The 14,045-nt window shown below is 47.6% G+C and overlaps 1 protein-coding gene across 1 annotated transcript in view; it reads right to left on the bottom strand.

Moving 5' to 3' along the window:
• Positions 1 to 11,098, bottom strand: part of LOC135905862 (whirlin-like) — a 639,865-nt gene extending 628,767 nt beyond the window's left edge. The window contains exon 1 of the mRNA XM_065436976.2: positions 11,023 to 11,098. The gene's annotated coding sequence lies outside the window, so the exon portion shown is untranslated. The remainder of the gene's footprint in view (positions 1 to 11,022) is intronic.
• Positions 11,099 to 14,045: the final 2,947 nt, after the last annotated feature.

Here is a 14,045-nt window from a genome sequence, read left to right as displayed (position 1 = left end):
CATGCACGTGTACTATCGCCGATCTCGTCGCTTCAAGGGGCTGAAATAGCATGCGGCCGACGATCACGCGATATTGTTAAAAAAAATCTAGTTGATAGTGCGTCGTGCTTTCCTTGAGACCTCTGTATAAATATCTGTTCAGCGCGTTTTAAATGCGTAAGCATTTGTATGCCTACCCATCGAGCAAACCTGTCCGTCCGCCCGTAGCGTGAGACGAATCGCTATCGAGAAAATTATGTATAAAACTAAATAAAATTCGCAATGAATAACGTTGGTGGTCGGAAGTTTCGATCCTGCGACGCCAAGCTCAGAAGTGGAATGGTTTACCCACTAGGCTAAGCACCCACGTCTGCAGAAGGTGAATATATCTGAACCATACAAATGTGTTGTACCTGCGGTGCTAAACAAATTTCACGGACCAGTTTCTATGAAGGTTTTGTTGAAAGATTTGCTGATGGTGGAATAAAAACCATCTGTAGGACCACATGTAGAGCCGCCTTGGAGCATTGTAGTCATAAGAAATACTGCGCTTTTGCTAAAATTTAATGCCAAACACTACACATCCCAGATGCGTTTCGGTATTCGCGGGATGCGCCTTCCGTTGCGACTTTACCGGCCGAAATACCACCGATCTCTCAAGGCTCATGTATTGCACGTCGCCCCACACAGACATAAAAGCAGTCAATGAGTCGACAAAAAGTTATGAGGGGCTATATGGGTCTCATCATGGTCGATAATGGTTCGACGTGGATGGATAAGGTGCTAAAGATCGGTAAGGGCCCTGTTAAGAACGGCCAGCTGCAGTACAAGTTTTGCCAACCAGTTGCGACTTTGGAGGCAACATTCCGGGAGCGTCGCCGCACACCTCTAGCCACGGCGCGACTAAGTCGACTGTGTGTGAAAACAATACGTGCGTCCTCGACTCTCCGTCGCTGGAGCCGAGTTTGACGAAGTCGCCGTTGTAACTAAACGGGCTCGGCGGACCAACTATTGTTACTGAGCCGCGGGAACGTCTACTGACACCCCTTCCCACGCGCCGACCAAGACGCCAGAGAATGGGCGGCTGGCGGGCGCGCTGCAGTTCGGGGAATAAATGGCCCTACGGTGCCGGGTCGTCTCCCCTTCGGTGCCTGGTCAACTCGCCTATGGTGCTTGGACGGCCGTTTCCGTCACATGGGTATCGGGAGAGGACCGAGTGTTTAAAGACCGCTGTTGTACGGCTGCTCAGGACACTCTCTCTCAAGCAGTGATGTTAGACTGATGTACTTTCTCAAACAGTCATGTCAGACTGATATAAATACTGTAAATAAACCCATATTCCTCGTTCTCGATGAGAAGCAGTCCTTCCCTTCATCAACGTCCTCAGCGTGGATAAGTTGGACGACGGCATGGGCCAGCTACCTTCTAATTCATGCCCGACTCCAAACTTGACAACGGATCACGAGCGATGGGATTGAACCCCCAATCATAACAGCCCGTATTGGTCGGAGTAATTAAGCTATTGTTTAAGCAGCACGGATAACCTTCGCTAAGGTCGAATCAAGTCCGATATGGTCGATAATGATCGATAAGAGTTGATAAGGATAGGATCATGTCCGATAAAGTTCATAGCGACCGATAAGGGATGACAATGCTCGGATCGAGTTCGATAAGGTTGATAACAACCAGTAAGGGTTGATAAGGGTCAAATCTAGCCTGATAATGTTGATAACGATCGATAAGGGTTGATAAGAATTTATATTGGTCGGATCAAGTTTCAAAACATTGGTATTGACAGCGGGATGCGTGGAAATGAGCAAGCGGCACAATGCTTACGCATACTTAGACAACCCCAGATGAGTTCTTGCGTGAAGTTTCTTCTTTGTGGCTGTCTCCCAAAGCACTCCTTAATTGACTTCGTGAACAAAACATTCTTAATTTGCCAAACTGTCTTCATGGTTGTGAAACCTAATCAAGGCGGCACTTCGCAAACAAATCAAAAAGAAAAAAAAACACAGCGCGTGGTAAACGGGGCTGCAGCATCCCAGCGATATTATTGGTCCATGCGCTGGTATAGTAGTTGCGCTATAGTTGTCAACGTCTCCCCCGGTCATCCTCTTCAACGTCCGCGACTCCCAGTGCTATTGTCAGGGTGCACCACTTGATGAGGGCTGCAGTGTTTATTCGTCCAGGTTCATCTGTTGTGATAGTGGTGCAAAGCCGGCGAGCAGCAGGTTTGCGGTGAAGCTCGAACTGTTGTGCTTCCGTTGTTAATTAGTGGACGGCGTTTTTCCGAAATCGTTCGGAAGTGGTTTGCCCAGCAACCACACCACAATTGTGATGGTAAGTTTTGTTTAGATAGCATACCGCGAAGACAGTGCACTAAGCCGCTCGCAACGAAATCTAACCTCGTTTATCTCGTTTACTGCGCTCTGCTAGCACGTATCAATATATTTTATTATTTCACTCTAGTATTCAACACGCGGTAAATAAATCAAAGCCATAGTCCTTATTACTATGAGCCGCATTACTAGGAGTATACCATGACACAGTTTCCGAACTGCACAAGCAACAAGTATACCAGTGCAGCTTTCATTCTCATATACCCACGCTTGGAGTACATAAGAATGATGTGACACTTCCGAAGAAAAAACTGGCTGTGGCTTAGCTAAGGTTAAGCCCACGATGCGAAGCATACTAGCCTTTATTTTAACGCGACAGCGCTAAGGAGCTCGTGTCGCAGAAAAGCCGGTGTCGTCGGCGTCGGCTCAAGCGTGCGGCGCTTGCTCAGGCGCACATTTCGTTGTCGAGCCGAACCCTGCGTTGCTCGACGCTCACCGCGTCCGATGCGGGGCGCGTAGTCTCTGCGCCGTAGGAAAGCCACCTAGAAACAGTCTCTGTAGCACGCCGCAACTTTCGCTTCTCATTCCAACGAGCAGCTCTGTCTCCAGGAGGCATCACACCTCGTGAGTGTCTAGCAGAGGCAAGCGCAGCTGCTTATATACCGCCGCGACACCGCGAGCGACGGCGCGAGTTGGAGCCCTGTTTCTCCTCTGTCGTGACGTCACGGTGTCACGTGGTCAGCCTTGAAGGCGACGCCACGAGCGACGGCACGAGTTGGAGCCCCGTTTCTCCTCTATCATGACGTCACGGTGTCACGTGGTATTGAAGGCGACACCGCCGCGCCTGAGGAGCTGGGTTGAGCTCTAGTAATATGCTTCGCATAAAACTTTTCGTGTTGGCGCTCTTTGCCGAGACGTAGCCCTTGCGCCATTAAACACCACATATCATCATATCATCGTACCCATGCTATCACAATAGTACCATGGCGCAGTTTCTAACCGCTTCAATGCTGAAGATTACCAGCGCTGCTGTTATTGCCATTTACACCCACTATCACACTACTATCATGACCTTGCCAACCACTTCAACCCTGAAGGGTGCCATTACAGCTTTCATTGTCGTGTATCCCCGACTACTACATTACTACCAAGCCTCAGTTGGTAAGCTCGTCAAGCATGCATACAGTCCCTTCATCTGTGTAGTCAGCGCGGGGCTGAATACAGGACTACGCGAAAAGCATTCCACGGGCTTCTGCGGAAAAGCGCGCACGCCTTCAAAGAAAGCGGCTGCGACTAGCGGGCGTTTTTTTCAGGCCTGCGGCCAGGTATACTCGAACGCAGAGGTGAACGTGAAAAAAGTTGAGCCAGAACTTATGAGAGCGAAACGATACTAGCACAGCATGTCAGCGAGCAGCTGACATGCCAGCATCCGCCCTCATTGCATCACTTGGATAAGGGGATCAGGGGCTGAATTCCTAAAGCTTTTCGTTCGTTAAGTGCTGTTCACGATTGACCGGCCGCCTTCGCTAATTAAATGTCAAACATCACGATTGACTGAAATACAATTTGGCGAACGCTTTTACCGTAATAACTGTTTTTGAATACACGCCCTGGTACCTAAGAGTGCGTCAGTAATGTTGTCGTTTTGTTCTTGGCATCCTTTGTTGTAATATGCGGCCGTCTATGATTAGGTTGCTTTGTTGATGGTTTATTCAGATAGCCACTTGTCAAGCCATTTCGCCTCATTCCTCTTCTCTTAGAGCATAGGCGTCAGTGCTCTCTTTGGCACGATGCGCTCAATCGCCCTATGTTTTAGTAAGCGCATATCACATCTATTTCTGGGTTTCTGCACTGTGTTGTCCATGGAAAAGCATCGGTCAGCTACTATTGGCGGCGAGGAGTTACGGAGTCGCCATGTATCGGAAGCGCCTCGCTGGCGTAGTATGAGGGATCACGTGGCGCGCTCCTCATAGGTTTTGCTGTCAGCGCTCACTGAAAACACCACGTGCGAGCTCTCCCAGACATTTCTGTAAGTACTTTCGAAACGAGAGAAGTTTCTTACTGTGTAAATAATAATCTTGGGCAAACTGAAAGCACACAATCGTTTACAGACGCTATCTCTTTACCAAATACGTACAGTGAACGCCACTGTGCACGGTCGCCGCGATGGAGTCTCCCGAACCGACTTCTTGCGTGACAGGTAGGCAAACGGTGAGATCAAACTATGTGAAATATGTTCTTATAGTGTTTGCATAACTAAATGGAGTGTAATAGAACGAAGCCTCAATGCAGCGACCGCGCAGATTCTCAGCGACCGACTGCGCGTCTGCATGCTTGTCCGCGCACTGTTTCGCTTTCTCCGCGCGGGCGTTTTCTCACCGTGCCATGATCTTCAGGCCGCAGAATATGAGCATTTGACAGTATGCAAGCAACCATTGTTGCGTGGGCGCTATCAGAGCTGTTCAAAAATAATTTCATTGGAGAGACTTCGATGCCTGTGATGTGCCGTCGCGACGATTCAATCTTCTTTTTTTTCTTCTAAATTCTTTGACCTTTCAATAGTATTTCTCGAGTTGCGTCGCACTGTATGTTTATCGGTGTTCTCAGCGTGCAATTTCCCGCTGCTCCTTTTTTGTAATCCAGTGCATTAATTCATAACACAAACATGACCATATGCCATGCTTTTTTTAAATGTGCTTCTTACCGCTGCCTTTCCGCTCCACTGAACTTGCCAGTATATATAGCATCGACAAGTTCATAGACCAAACCGTCATGACATTAGTCGGGCAGCGGACTCGGGCGAGCGTCTCAGTGCGCGTTTTCAGAATATCGCAGAGCGGGCGCCGTAGCAGAAATCTTCCTCGCGTCTGTGCTTTCTGCATACCCGAGTTGTAGCCGATGACTGTTTGCCGGTTATATGTTTCGCGAGCCAAGCTTCACGCAGCTTCTTGTCCTGCGGCTACGTGTGAATAAGGCTGACACTGGCCTCCGTTGCGTGCGTCCGGCCCTGCGGCACCGAGCAGTAGCCTACCATGTTGCGCGCCTTCAAGGGCTGCCACTACCTATTGTAGTGCTTTCAAGCGTTGTAAAGGCGACACTCGAAGCGGGAAAATTTCGCCACTAAATGAGGACCGCAGCGTACGAGGGAATTTAAACTCGTTTTCAGCTCGCTTCGGCGCGCCCGAAGCAGCCGACGCGGCCGCTATGTCCACGTGATCCCTCCTAGCACGTCACGCCGACGGTGGCGCCAGCTTTTCCAGTGGTGGAGCTCGAGGCCAATAAGGCCGCCGGCGCATGCAAAGCCACTTAACACTCCGGCCCTCCTTTCTCAGCATTGATTTGAACGCGCAATGCATGTATCCTGGCGTTGAACGATATAACATTTTAGGGCTATTCAATTTGTGAACAAAACTGAGTGGCGGCGCAGACGCTGAGGCTGGCGAGCGGTGTAGGAACAATGAAAGTAATCACACACACACGCGTGCAAGTAGCATCTCTCTCTGATAATAATCCCTGCTTGCTTGACTATAGTACGATCCCAGTGTTTCTTGGCTGTTTCAAAGACCTGACGCTTCCTCGAGCGTTGTTGCATAACTCGGTCTATCCAACTCTGCCATTAATGCAGCGCTTTTTGCGACGAATCTACGGTATGTGTGTCCGTGAAACATAGCTGAACGAGGTGCCTCAGTGCGGCTTAGAAGTTAGAAATCTAAACTGAAACTGTCAGGTTTCTTATTCCCTACGTCATCACGACAATTTCCAAGTGTGATTTAGGAGTGAAAAAAGATGTATACAAGCGTTCTCGCGCATTCATGCATTTGTGAATGTGAATGAGCGTTTCAGTCGCCTCGACAATGAGCCGATGAGAGCCACAAACAAATGAGAGCCAAGAAAGCCAGTGTTGTTCATGCGTCACAAGTGTGCTTCTTTAAGAATTTTGCAATAGTACCCTAGGTCTGGCTTGTAAAGTATCATGTTAGGAGATTTCTACAACATATGCAATGACACGAAGTAAATGGGAGCCATAAACAACATAGAATGGGTACAAGAGGTGCGTTTGGAGCTTGTAGTCTACACTCTATCCAGTTGAAGAAGGTGCAAGATGAAGCACGTGTGTCGCCATGTCGTTTACATTGAACCACTGCGGTTTATTAAAATACAAACGCTTATACAACACAATCGTGTGTTTGTGTACGTCAATGAACCGCTGTCATTTCACGGCCTGCGCTACCATGAAACAAGAGTGTGTGCTGCCTGAAGCCGCGCCGATCTAAGCTTGTAGCGGCCTGCGTCTTGTTGTATTAGCTGGTTCTTCATGCCCCGATATCAAGAATAAATTTAATGAAGACCGCCGAGATAAAAGCCGAACCTTGCTGTCCACGCACTCCTCGCGAAGGATGAAGACGAGTCATAAGCAGCTAGTTATTCATGCCTGAAATGGGCAGTGTCGGCTCCGCCCAATTGATCCATGACGTTCTTTCCGCCCCATTCTGAAACGGTAGTTTGCGGGAGACCTACAGGTATAAAACGCTTCTGCTGGTAAAAATAAAACACTAATTCTGCGTAGCGCCTTGATATAAGCAAGAGGGGCAAATTTATGTCCTGTCGTCGAATGAAGATTTAGCTAAATTGCGCGTGCCCAACAAAACGAGAGTGTTTCGAAAGCACCATGTGCGTTGCTGACCCTAGGAACTGGCTATGGACACCGACTAAGTACAGTTGGCGGTACAAGGCGCACATCCTATTCTTGGGACTATTCTTGGGCTTTTTGTCTCTTTGAAGCGTGGGTGTCCTTACTGCTGTTGTTTTTTAAATATTTTTGCCGCTGCTTTCGCGCTTGCTTCTTAGGCCTCCTATTCGATATTACTGCACACAGCGTAGCTACACATTGCGTGCCGTGTTTTTTTGTTTTACAGAGATTTCTAGCTCAAATACAATCTGCCCTAGTGGCGCACATAACTAGACATTGTAAACTAGAAAGTGCATAGCGAGAAAAGGCAACCTGCTGCGTATAGCGTACGAATACCTATGTATATTTGACGATACGAAACAGTGTGGCCGGATGGCTAGACCCACTACATGAAAAGAAAGCTCAGTGAGCGAGCAATAACCAGAAATTACCAGGTGGTGTAGCTAGAGAGCTTGCAAAAGCTGTCATAGTCCCGATCATTAGTAAGAATTGCTTCATCTTGAGCGGCCACATTCGCTAACAAGTTAGCCCTCACTATCGCAGCGCCTTCCCTTGCTACTCTAGCTCATGAGCTGCTTCGTATGTACGGACCCCCTTTGACTTCTAAATACGCTACTTCTATACTGAGTTCTACGAAGACAAAGAAGTGCTTTGTTTAACCATTTTTCGCCCAGAGTAGGTCACAGAGCGTTTGATGTTGAATGAATGGAATGAATGAGAATTACGCTGTAATATGTTCGAACGGTCTGCATTATTCGCTGAGGAACTCGCCAGCTCAAACGAAGACGTCGACAGCAACTTACAAAACTGAATCGGTTCACTTAAGATGAATGAGGTGTTGAAACTGCTACGCTGTAAGTTTGAAGTTCGGCTTTTTCTCAATGACACAATTTATGCAGGAAAGCCCTCTTTCTTGTTGCGGTTGCTCTATGGAAAGCGATGCGCCCACTAAGATTATAGCATTATTACGGAATGAAACAAGTGAATTTAAGTAGAACTATTAGGTGCATACTTTGGTTTCCACTAACTGCAGTTCGGAGTACATCGGCATATTACTGGTGCTTATGCTTAGATAAGAGTTATTGCCATGTTTAGCCACCAGATGCGTAGCGACGTGATGTTGGATTCTTGAGTGCAGCGCTTACTGGGCGTTCCATATTTAAAATTTCCTCTGTCCTGTTTCAATTCAGCAGTACTACACGGGACAGTGGTGTGGCTTACTTTTTCGCAACAGCCAATTAGGTGCCTGCTTTCTATTCAGCGTGATTTACACCGTAATAATAAGAAACATGGTTTGTGTAAGTGGTATATCGGTATCAATGCTACATTCAGCCTTTAAATTAACGGCCATTACCGAAGTTATAAGATTAAATGATCCTTCCTTACTCCATTTTCAACTCAACATTCGGCGCCTCTGTTTTCGCACGCAAGAAGATTGCAAAACGAACTTTGAGTTCATCTTGCATTGCTTGATCAAAGACAGCAGCTGTTCTAACATTCGCTTCTCGCCTCCCATATGCCGTAGTCTTCGGCGCACTTATCGTAGGCCACCGTTTTGATTGCCCTTTATACGTAGCAATTGTATTTGTAAATCGACGAATGGTGTGAGAATAAGATGCGTGAAAGCTAGCTATTGATAAAGAGACTTTCTTTCCTCCCGCTCCTTTCCTTTTTCAAGGTGTGTGAGCGAAGTGGTCGCACACGTACAACATTAATAGAAATATGTGTGCGAGCTTAATATATTGATAACAGAAAAATGTTCCTCGGTCCTTCTTTGTCCAATTTCCTCCACAATTAATACATAATTTATGATTTCAGATCACAAATATGTGAGGTTACCACACAAGAGCAGTCTTGTAAGAGCCACCGCTGTCGTAGTTGCAGTGTGCCACTTCTTGTACAAATAATGGATGGCAACTGGCGTGTTTGCAATAATAAAGCTGATATGTTTTCATTTGAATCTATGTAAGTGCAATGCGATCTCCCCAGTAACCAGTTCGGTACCACGATGAAGGCCTTTACACTTTCATAGGGGGCTCTGCATTGGCAAAGTTATAAGTACTCGAGACGCAATAGCAATTAGATGGCTACAACCTTGGCCTACGTGATCCTGGCTCTCATAATGTGTAAGAGTATGGGTGCTAGAAAACGAAGAACTGCTTTTGCCGGTCTTCTGAATAACCTTGGGAATTCCAGCTTTCTTTACGGGACGCAATCCTCAAGCTTGCTGAATTATACGTGTTTTGGGTGATGCTATGGTGTTCGCTAACATTCGGTCGTAGCCTGTCGTCATTGCAGTCCAGTATCCCTGCTTCGTGATACGCACAGGCATCGTATTTTAGAGTTATTGGTGTGCCACTGAATGTAATTCATGGCTACGTCTATACGATGGTTGCAAGAGCGCGCCAAGTGGTAACAAGACCGGTGGTGAGCGGCCCATATGCACAGTTTGTTCCACCCTCGATTGAAAAAGGTTCTAAGTGGAAAGCAGTATCGCAATTGCATTGAGTGTGAAACCATTCTGGTAAATTACCTATTAAGCACACAGTAGCAATGGTGATGCGGAAGGTCTGAATGCTTCTGGTCGACATTTATGGCGGCGGCTCACTGAGCAGATTCGGTGTTCTCCAAGAAACTACAACACTAGTTTTGTGTTAGGTACCGATTTACTAACTGAAATATGCTAAAAAGAGCACAATATATCTTCTGATTAGATAAAGAGCGAAAAAAACGCTTAAGTTATTGCACGCTGGCCTATTTGCCGCTACTTGGTGTTTTAGTTTCTTTTGACTCATTCCTAGCGTACAATTCTTAGGTTGTGTGTGACAGGTGCACGTTATCATGAACAAAGAAATATGTCCTCAGTGGCGCGTTCGTGTGCAGCCTTCAAGCGTAAATACACGGCAACGTATATTCTCAGAACAGTCGCCTCCCATTGTCTACCTAATACCACTGGACCATTTGCATATAATATAAACGTCTCTCGTTAGACCGGCTCTTTGCGACTACGCCACCACACCTTACAACAACGACTTAGTTGCTAGCCTATATCGATACCACTCACAAGAAGCCAGGGACCAATCGCAAGAAGCACTTCTGGTCATGCAGAAATTTTGTGAATACCTGCTCAGAAGTACGCAAATGCTCATCTCGTAGCAGACAGTGTCTACATATTTATGGCAACTCCGATTTAACGCAATCGTGAAGCGTTTTGAAGAATGATACCACGCTGTGGCGAACTCACTTGTGGCTAATGCATTCCAGCACGAGCGTCGACTTGCGTGTCCTCTTTACGTGACAAGCGGTAACTGTGCGATAATTTGCCTTATTCGTGCAAAAATGCATACGCGGTTGGTAATATCGTGATAAACGATTATCTCAGCTTCAAGCAGAGCGTTATGGCAATAAAGTGAAATCCGTACAAGTACGTTCCCGCAAAACAAAAACTCAAGCCTCCCTTTAAAGTTTCATACGCATTGTATGGAGTACGAGCGCCAACGATCTCAATAAACCAGTATATCTCTACAACAGCCCAAGTCTAAACGAAAGCGGCAACCATCACTGTATATGCACACTAGGTCAAATGCTTTCGTACTAAATGATAAAATAAACAACAGCGAGTATACTTATAGGCCACGTGGTTTAGCCTTGTTTAGCTACGACGAACACGAGTTGAGTTATACTTTCTCACGCGGTGATTCAGGCCCTACGCACCACGCCAGTGGAGCATTCGCGGTATATACGCACACGTCTTGCGCTAATTCTCACTGATTCACGTCTGCACTATCAGAGCCGACTTTCACTTGAACCCCTGTTTGTCTTACTAACATTAGTGCACGCAGGCATACAGGATATCATCGTGTGTGCCTGCGTAAATTCTAAGTAGCAATAAATGCACCGAGACGCAACATCCAAAAGAATGTGCGGTCGAAGCCACAAGTTGAGCACCAAGCCAGCCGCAGCCGCCACCGGTGAATACAACCCGGCCGTGCACAAGCTGAAACACCTCACCGTCAACAGAAGCCGAGATGCAGCAGAGATGCCTTCGCTCCGTGCACGGTGGGATGGATGTAACGCGGCGGTTCACCACCGTCCTCGTCGGCATGATACAACACGCTTCGACGGGTTACGGGCGCAACGGATGTCTCTTAGGGCTAAACACATGCACGCGCATGCCAACTGGCACACGCTGGCGCGACCGCCGATGGGGAAGCGGCACTCGGGTGGCCCGTTCCGACGTGTGTTGCCGAGTGACAACGGCGCAGGCAGGAGCGCGCGAAAGAACGAGGCGAACGAAAGGCACAGTCGGCCCAGCTCGCCTTCCTTTTTCGTTTCTCCCTAGCCTAGGGATGAATGGCCCAGTCGGTCTGCGGTGCAAACAGTAGAAACGGCACAAGAGGCACAAGAGGCAGAGTCACCCTCTTTTCGAGAGGGAAGGATCAATCGAAAAAGGAGACCGGCGCGCCATCTCGTAGCCGCTTTCCAAAGGTCTCGGCCCGAACACCTGTTTTAGGCAATGTTCGCCCCCCGGAAGAGCTGACCATTCTAACATATGCGGAAAACAAAGCACATCATTTTAAGCCGATCCAATCCGCTGTGGACTAATGTGGCGTACCCATGGAGGGGCGTACTATATGATTGATACCGATTCAGATTTCTGGAAGGTACTATATTTACTATAGTACTATATATAGTGCTATATTTAGCACTATATAGTACGTTACCAAAAGGAGGATATGCCCTTCCCTCTACAGCCCGCTTTATTGTCTCAGCGTTTGATGCTCGGCACAAATGAGCTGCCTCATGCATTTATAATGTTCAAATAATTATTATGTATCTGTGATTACAGTAAGGCGAGCGGCACACTATTTCCATTGCAGCCGTCAAAGAGCGTTTTCAGCTTGGCGAAGCTCTCAAGAGGTGGCGCGCCGATCTATATTCCTCGATATTGACAGATAAATTCCGCACCTTAGTGAGTGCGTGGTATGACATCTCGCCTGTAGCATTTGCCGCGAAGGCTTCGAGAGAAAGCTGCTGGCGCGATCGATGCCAGTAGAAGTGCGCCTGCGCGGTAGCGAAATAGAACCCTAGTGCGGAATGGGATCAATGCGCGTCGCTGTTGTAGCTCCACGAGAAGGAAAGTTTCCGTAGCGCGCCAAATTTAACGAGCACACTTGTCGATATTCGTGGTCGCTGGAAATCGCACGCCTGTGTCCGCATTTATTTTGGTCCATGTCACTTAGGCATCAACTTCTCTCGAATCAAAGAATTATTGCATCAGGTCCGAGAAGGTGTGATTAAAGAGTTTATAACAATTCAAGTGTTGGCGCCACAATGAACATAACCAGCCACGCCGACCGAATGAAGTGAATACTTAGGCAGAAAAATACTCCACTCTTGATGATGAATGTCGTGTTTTGAGAGCCCAAGGGCCACGTATGACCAAAGAGCGCCAGGCCAATGGTAATGAGTTCAAAGTGAAGTGATAAATTACGAGCAATGGATGTGACAAGGCTGTAAAGGGGCCTAAAGGACGGTCGCTGTAAAGTGCCTATGAGCTACATGTAATAAAACTATGGCAATGCCGAAGAAGCCTGCCAAGGACGCGAAAGATACACTGTGAAAGAATTACAATGTACTAAAATTGGCCACAGGCTTCAAATTCCAAAAAGCACTACTGCCTTAACAAAGCCCTCGAAGCGTTAGGACCTGAAGGCGTGTGCTATACAAGGGCTACTAACACAGCTGCATCTTTGGAGAGAGGACGCGCTACGAAACTATTGGGCTATTATCAAGCAAGATCACATCCCTCAAGAAACCTAGGACAGCTTCGGTGGTAAAAAGGGGTTCTTTACCAAGAAACATAGCGGGATGGAGAAGGACACAGTAGTGGTATGCTAGAGGAAAATGTTTCCATGTCACCACATGTTTCCACATCAAATGTTTCCCCATCAAAGCAAAGCTCACCTTCTGGCGCAGAAAATGAGTCTCATGCTGACTCCAATTGGCAGGAACACGCTGAAGGTACTGGGTGTGAGGGATGCTTGCAGACAAATTAACAGCACGTAAAGCATACCTAAAGAGGTTCGAGAGATCATTGAGATCAGCCCCATACCGAGAAACATGCACCCTAAAATACACATGGCCAGGAGAAAAGATCAGAAGCAGACAACAGATATTTCGCGGGGAGAACAGACGTGTTATACGTCGACGCGACCACATACAAAGAACACTCCGGGGTGGTAGTCAGCGTTGTTGATCACCAGCGTAGAGAAATCAGTTGCGCTTCGATCAAAGGAAAGAACATCCTCGAGGCTGAGGAAGCGGAAATCCCACTCGCAATCAGCCACAGCACGAAGAGGCCACTACAGCAATACTTACGGACTTGCAAGAAATCTCCAGAAGGTACAGCAGTGGACGCATATCCACTGCGGCCATCCGTATACTCAAGACGAGAAAAATCACCTTTTTGAGATGCTTCATTACGTGGACACCAGGCCATGAGACTGTGACAGGAAACCAGGGTGCCAAAGCTAAGGCACGAGCATACGCCAACCGGGGGGCGCACAACGACGGGGAACCGGACACAGTCACCAGACGCTATGCAGCAATTTTAGAAAACCAAAGAACCCTAAGGAGTGTGTTGTATCCTTCTTTATTGTTTCAGTTTCGTTTCTTTCAGTGTACATATCGTCATCGTCATTCAATGTGATTTCCTATATAAGTGGCTTTACTGTGCCGAATAAAGGAAGGTGCGTACTGCGCTTGCGTGGTCCAGTGTCATGCGTCTGGTCTGAGCCAGACACCACATATTGGCGACGACGGTCAGTATCGGAGCCATGCCGCTCGGTTGTTTCCCAGCACCGCCCCCTTTCTTCCCTGCACCCAGTGACCTGGCTGTGTCTTGGCTGCAGTAGAAATGCGTATTCCTGAATTTCCTGGAGGCCATTGGCGGCGATGAACTGAAGCCGAAGCGTTGCAGGGCAATTCTGCTAAAGTCGCTCGGGGTTGAAGGCCAACGAATATTCTACAGC

Source organism: Dermacentor albipictus, unplaced genomic scaffold, assembly GCF_038994185.2.
Source record: "Dermacentor albipictus isolate Rhodes 1998 colony unplaced genomic scaffold, USDA_Dalb.pri_finalv2 scaffold_14, whole genome shotgun sequence".
Classification (NCBI taxonomy): Eukaryota; Metazoa; Arthropoda; class Arachnida; order Ixodida; family Ixodidae; genus Dermacentor; species Dermacentor albipictus.
The sequence above is the reverse complement of the archived record's forward strand: the minus strand, read 5'-3'. Positions and strand labels throughout refer to the sequence as shown.